At 49.7% G+C, this 6,877-nt stretch overlaps 4 non-coding genes across 4 annotated transcripts; 1 reads left to right on the top strand and 3 right to left on the bottom strand.

The window, feature by feature from the left end:
• Window positions 1-3,345: 3,345 nt before the first annotated feature.
• TRNAW-CCA lies at window positions 3,346-3,417 on the bottom strand. Its single transcript has one exon. It is a non-coding gene; the product is annotated as a tRNA-Trp (tRNA).
• A 612-nt stretch (window positions 3,418-4,029) lies between these two features.
• On the top strand, window positions 4,030-4,101 carry TRNAG-UCC. The gene has a single exon. It is a non-coding gene; the product is annotated as a tRNA-Gly (tRNA).
• Window positions 4,102-4,789: 688 nt separating this feature from the next.
• Window positions 4,790-4,861, bottom strand: TRNAD-GUC. Its single transcript has one exon. It is a non-coding gene; the product is annotated as a tRNA-Asp (tRNA).
• A 572-nt stretch (window positions 4,862-5,433) lies between these two features.
• TRNAP-CGG lies at window positions 5,434-5,505 on the bottom strand. Its single transcript has one exon. It is a non-coding gene; the product is annotated as a tRNA-Pro (tRNA).
• Between the last annotated feature and the right edge of the window lie 1,372 nt (window positions 5,506-6,877).

Here is a 6,877-nt window from a genome sequence, read left to right as displayed (position 1 = left end):
CTGTGGGCTGCATGTTGGAGCGGCTCATAAGCACAAGTGCAGATGGGGTGACAGGGTCCTTCCTGAGGACTCGCTGAGGCAGGGTGCTCAGGCCAGATGGCGCCTGAGAAGGAGCAGGGGTAGCTTTGAGAGTGCCTTTGTCTCAGTGACCTGGCTGGAATGTGCTACAAGCAGCATTTCAGCTACTTGCTAAAGAACCGCCCACTCACCCCCAATTCAAAGACAAACATGATACCACAATTTGCTCTCCATTCCCCAAACTCTTTTTGTAGTCCCATATTGAAATGGGTTATTAATAAAGAACCTAAGTCAGTCTACAATAAGGGGCAAAGGACTCACCCAATGCCTAATATTTTACTTCTTTGGCCCTGGGCCATTACCCCCTTCTCAGGCATGATACTGTTAAACCTGTGTAAGTCTCCTCCATAGAACACCACACTCATTCCCCAAGGGCAGGAGAGGACTGGGTCAATAAACACCCACAGTCCAGGGGATTTTGACACAGGGGTCTTTGCAAAGTCTCCTGCAAAACTTAGTCTATCAAGGCTTAGATAATGTCTTTGAGGTCTTGGATATTGCAGCAAACACTGGTATTTACCCCCTCTGAAACAATAGGTTTTTGGGACACCAAGGGCTACTGTGATGGCCCTGGACCGCTTCTCATTTTCAGCTTCTCAGAGTAATAGACTTAGTTTCTTTTGGAAGTGACCAAGGTAAAAGTGACAATAGTCTCTCATCCAGATTCCATTCTTGAGCTCCCTCAGTGCTCCATGATGGAGGCAACTAGTGGACAAGGGAATAGATGGACTCATGATACCCAAGTACCACCAGCAGGGAGGTAAGCCTGTGTAGGGTCCCTTTCCTCTTTAGCTAAAAGAAGCTGGCTTGGCGCCCATAGCTCAGTGGTGGGGCACTGGCCACATACACCAGGGCTGGTGGTGTGGAGAGTGGGCCCTCACAGCCTGGGGAACATTCAGAGAATAAAACCCCCAACTGCTTCTCCTCTGTTCCCAAAACAGCCATATTCCTTTCCTCATGCTCCCTCTGCCAGAAGTTAGGTATTAGGTAGCCCTTTGTTTGCAAAAATAAACTAGGCAGCAAATAACTTAGGGTAGCCTTGACCTCCCAGAGTGCTAGGATTACAGGGGTGAGCCACCACACCCAGCCCAGACCCACACCTTTGTAGGAACTTAATATATATAATGAAGGTGGCATTTTCAGTCAGAGGGTAGACTCTTTAATATAAGGTGTCTGGACAACCGGAAAATAAATATATTTAGATCCTTACCTCACATCAGTCTTAAAATAAATTCCGAATGAAACTTTAAAATAAAATAGTAACTTTATCCATTTCCTTCTAGCGTCTATTTCTATTTGCTGCCTAGTTTATTTTTGCAAGACATAGGTTAGGAATCATGGCCTGAATACCAGCCCCTGCTTTCTCAGTCCCAGATATCATTTGTATGTGACAAGTAGGCTCAGCACTGCAGGGGTCCTCACGGGTCTCAGCCAGTGACCACAGGCTGGTCAGATTCAAGTTGGCAGCACCTGACAGGAGGAGACTAGACTATAAATGACCAGATCGGGTTTTGCCAGCAAAATCTTAGAGCCCATACTTTGACGGATAACGGGCGAGAAAATGCTTGCAGCGGTCCTCAACCTGTGGATCGCGACCCACTGGAACTGTATCAAAGGCCCGCGGCATTAGGAAGGTTGAGAACCATTGGCTTCGAGAAGGGCTCTCTGCAGGACCTCAAATCCCCAAGTAGGAACTTGCCCCGAGCGAGATGAGGGGCGGAGAAGGAGGTAAGGGCCTTACCGTCTGTCGGCCGTAGGACCAGAGGTAGGCGTTCTCTTTCAGAGCCATCCTTGGAGGGAAACGGGGAGGAGAGCTGTTCGGAGAAGGGAAACAGCTGTGAAAAGCAGAAAAAAAAGAGGAGAGAGGGCTGGAGGGAGAGAACAGATCGATCTAGCCGGAAGTGCTAGCTAGTGAAAGGGAGCGAGTCTGCACTGGCGGCAGTCAGAGCACATCCGGGGGGCTCGTCTTACTGCCCCCACCCGCTTCCGGGACCCTCTTTCCACCCTGGGGCACTCCGCAGCCCCTCGAGTGCCTGCCCAACAAACCTCCCATCTGATTGATCATGTGGCTCTCTCCCGGCCGAAGGCCCGCGACAGGAAGTTAGCTCACCTGAAGTCGGAGTCTCAGCTAAATTCCCGGGCGCCCGCAAACAACTGAAGCGGTTCAGTCAGGCCCTCGCCGAGGCCTTTCAAATCTACTGCTCCGACCTCATTGGCTGATCGCGCTGCCAGCGCCCAATTTTCATTGGCTAGATTTCCTGTGACGTAAGCCGAGAAGGCCAAAGGAGCAGGCAGAAGGAGAGTAGGAATACCTCGGGTTTCGGTCTGGGAAAGTTTCCCAAGTACCCCAGTTGAATTTTCCTTCTCTCAATTCCTCTCCTTCCCTCTTCTCTCCCCTCATATCCTCTTTCTATCTTTGTCCTTATCTTCCTCCCTCCCGCCTTTTCTCCTTAATTACTTTAAAAAAATTTAAATCCTTAATATGTGAACTAAAATAGAATCTTAAGGCTCCCCCTTCAGCGATTGATGGACTGAACCCCTTCTTAGCCAAGGGGGTTAAAACTGAGCCTAAAACTGAGTTGCTGGCCATAAGAAAGGACATCAGGTATATCTCATCATGCCCCTCTCCCTTTCTTTGAGATGTCTTCTGTGACTTATTAATAGGCCTAAGTCTATGCAAGACTTCCTTGCAGGTCCTCAATATACACAACAAACCACTTGAGAGTCTGTCCTTACTTTGTCTCTGATAAACAGACCCTTTATCTGAGGGACTTAACAAATGAAATCAGTGTAACCGAATTCTTTGTACTCTCAATGAATCCCAAACAAAAACAAACAAAAAAAAAAACCCGAAACAGATCCTTTCTCTTAAGCATTTCTTTTCTTTGACTCTTGGCCTTTTAGACAGTCTCTTTCAGCCAATTGTCAGCTAAAGAATCTTTAAACCCACCTTACAATCTGGAACGCCCCTGTTTGATTTATGACCTCACCTCTAATCCCTGTCTCCCTAAAATGTACAAAACCAAACTGTAATCTCCCCCGACTCACTATAAGTCGACTTTCTCAAGGTTTCTTGGGTGTGGCTCCAGTTCACGGTCCTGAAATTCGGCTCAGAATAAAATTCCTTAAATTGTTTTACAGAGTATGGCTGCTTTAGTGTCGAAATATATAACTGGAGTTCATCACATATGTATGTGCTAGCGTCCAACTTCTTTCTTTCTCAAAAAAAAGTGACTGTACACGGATCCCGAAAATAGGATTCCCTAGTGACCCCGACGTGATTTGAACACGCAACCTTCTGATCTGGAGTCAGACGCGCTACCGTTGCGCCACGAGGCCTCCCTGACTCCACCGCTTGACAGATCGTGTGAACAGACCCACCGTTAGTAATGAGGGGCAGCGGTTTGTTCTCAAGCCCCGCCTCTAAGGTTTTGCCAGTGCAGTCCCCACCAGGCACATGAAGGCGAGACTCGGGCGCACGCACATAGCGATTAAAGTCATCCTCTAGGAGGTCAATGACGAAGAGAGGCAAATTTTGTTTAGGTGCATTTGGCTTAAGGTTCAATTCTTCAACCCTGAAACATTGAGCTCACTCAACAGAGAAGTGATTTTTGTTCTGGAGATGACAAATCCTCACGGTGTCGCTGCAGTCTTTGCCCCACAAATCTTAAATTTAATCCAGTCTCTGCTGGTGACTCAGAAAACCTTACTCAGTTTCTCTGGATCTTGGTTTCTTCATTTGTGGACTGGTTACGACCCCTACAGTCTCACGCAGGGAGAGTGGCGCGTAGTAACGGTGACCGGAGACCAGCGCCGCTAACAGGTGAGCGCGCAGCCGTCACTTTTACCTTGGCCTTGCTGGTTCCTGCTTCGTAACTCAAATCCCATCTCTGGCAACGTTCAAGCCGATGGATGATACCCTTGACTGCTCCCAGAAAAAGGCGCCAGCCAGCGTTGGTGGTATAGTGGTGAGCATAGCTGCCTTCCAAGCAGTTGACCCGGGTTCGATTCCCGGCCAACGCAGCTGATATCTTTAACTGTTTTCGTTTTTCTACTTTCATGGTGGTCCCTGGGCGCCAGCATAGTGAATTGAGCATTCAAGGGGTCTGGCTCTCCGCTTCGCCCGCGACCCCAGTAGGGCCACTGCACGCCCTTCCCAGAGAGAAGGGCGCGCCGAGCTCTCCGTCCGGGATTGTCTTTTCTGCGCGCATCCCGGTACGAATGCACACACAAACAAGCAGGGAGGCGAAAGGAAACAAACAAACCAAAAACAGTCTCGGCACCCTGGGCTGTGCGCAGTTGGGAGTCATAGTTGCTGGCTCTGGTTCAAGCAGAAGGTGGAAAGGCGCATTTACGCCAAGAAGGAAGCAAGCGCAGGAAGTCAAGTCCCGGCGAGGATGTCCCTGTATCCTTTGTTTTGTATGCTTTGCCCATATGTATTTTCTAAGCTATCGTCAACGAACACGTCTTATAACCATACTGAGTGGAGAGAATAATGGGTAATTTAGGCACACGTTTAAATTACAGTTTCCTCGTAGTAGTAAAATATAAACTTGAAATGTGGGATCGAGAGCCAAGACAAATTCCGCCCCCCCTTCTCCCTTCCTCGCCATTGTCTTTATTTCTCCAACCGAGGCCTAGGACGGGCCTTTACTAAATAAGCCGGTTTTAAGATAAGTTAGGAAAAAAAAATTGCTTAAAGTAATTGCTTCTCCCCGTCGGGGAATCGAACCCCGGTCTCCCGCGTGACAGGCGGGGATACTCACCACTATACTAACGAGGAGTGAGCCGAAATCTGTTCGATCTGAATGCCTGATCTAAGACTCTGACCGCACATTTGGCAGGCACACACAAAAGCCAAACTAACCAGAAATGTACGTGTATTCTACAGACTACAACTGAGCGGCGAAAGGCCAGAAATTCTGAAGCAAGGAGGGACCAAAAGAGACTTGGAGAAGTGTCCCCAAGGCTGCAAGGACCCGAGTTCCAAAGTCTCTGGGCTCTCCCAAACACATCCCCGAATAAGTTTCGCTCATGCCACTCTCACTCACAACTATAGGCTGATGGACATTATTAAAACCGATACCCGGCTCTAGTGGCCGAGGGCAACAAACAGAAAGGCGGGGAGCAGAAAGAGAGCTGTTTGCCCAAGAGTAGACGTTCCTCCGCTTTCCCTGGCACGTCAAGCGTAATTGCGAACTGACCTTCCTCCTATGGGGATCTCACGAAAGAGTTCACTGCACACCAGTTCACGCTGATCGCCTCTAGCCTCCCGCAGCTCTGTTCAATTAACACTAATCTTAGGGTACTCCTAGTTTCAGTAAAAAAAAAAAAAAGAAAAGAAAAAGAAGAAAAGGGCTCGTCCGGGATTTGAACCCGGGACCTCTCGCACCCGAAGCGAGAATCATACCCCTAGACCAACGAGCCGACGTAAACCAAAACCCGCGACTGTCCTTAGAGGTCGCAGCAGGTTCGAAGCAGTCTTGAAACTACCTTACTTGGTGGAACGATCCTGGCGCGTGCTCTGGGACCACCGGTCCTGAGGCTGAATACTGTGGAATAGGGATCAGAGAATCTCTCTTGGCTCCCGGCCCGCGAACTCCGACTCCTCCCAGGAAGTAACGTCAAGGAAGTCGGAAGGAGGGGTCTTGGCGTCCTCTCCGCGCCGCCCTCCAGGACTACCTTGAACTTGGTTTCCGGGTCTCCGTGGTCGCGGGCCGGGTCCCATTTTACAACTTGGAGTTTCTACTCTTCCCGCCTCCACCTGGAGTACTGGGACCAACCTCCTGGCGCAGAGCGTTGAAGACATACAGTGGAGTTTCCTAGTTTCATGACGGACTGGGGACTGTTAATGAGCCCTGAAATCACTAGGTGAACAGCCCCTCTAGCAGTCCTGCGTCGGTGCATCCACGTGGGGAGATGGTCTCCTCCCGACTGCGTGTCAGTGCTCAGGCGAGGGACAGGGGCAATGATTTGGGGGGCCTCGCAGATCCACACAAGAGGCATCATAGAGCTGAGTAGCTGGAGGTGATGAGGTAGGGGACCGACTTTCCAACCAGCGGAGTGGGGCAGAGCGTCAGGCGGTGAGACTGGTCCCGGGGTTTCTACCTCACCCTCTTGTCTAGCTTCTGCTCTCCGGTTAGTTGCCTCCTATGATGGCCCGGAAGAAAGCCACCTACCTGCCTCCTAAGACTACCGGAAATAAGGTGCTCTGAGGCAAACCGCTGCATGAGTGTGATACAAGGCCCTTAGACCGGGCTTGGGGCTGCTTGGTGAGTCTCTAAACTCTAAATACACCCATCATGTTCTGGCATCTCTGGAACTATTTTGTTCCACACCCAGTCCTGTGATTTGTTGGGCCAAGCCCTTCCTAACGCCCAACCCCCTTGAATGAGGGATTCTACTTTATTTTCTTCTTTCTCAGGTGTTCCTGGCCAGGCAATGGGGGAGGACAGCAGAGATGAGCCCATCGTTCTCCATCAGTGTCCCAAGTCTGGTGGTGGAAGTGGTTTTCAAGGCTGATCTTTTGGCATCTCCTCCCTCTCCTTTTCCTATTCTGTCTCCATCCTTTTGGGCCCCAATTTTCCCTACAAATTCATTAAGTTACCTCTCTTATCTGATCTTAGGCACTTGATTGTGCAGACGGGGAGACCTAATGCCTTGATGACTGATGGAAGCTGTGGCTCCTCTTCCTAGAAAAATGCATACAGTACCAGGGAGTTCACAGATACCCCGAAGCCCCTTCTGTAGACCCCACTTTTTTTTTTTTTTTTTTAGACAGAGCCTCAAGCTGTCCCCC

The sequence above is a fragment of the Otolemur garnettii genome, unplaced genomic scaffold (genome assembly GCF_000181295.1).
Source record: "Otolemur garnettii isolate 467f Iridium unplaced genomic scaffold, OtoGar3 scaffold00046, whole genome shotgun sequence".
Lineage (NCBI taxonomy): Eukaryota > Metazoa > Chordata > Mammalia > Primates > Galagidae > Otolemur > Otolemur garnettii.
This window is presented reverse-complemented; position numbering and strand designations above follow the sequence as displayed.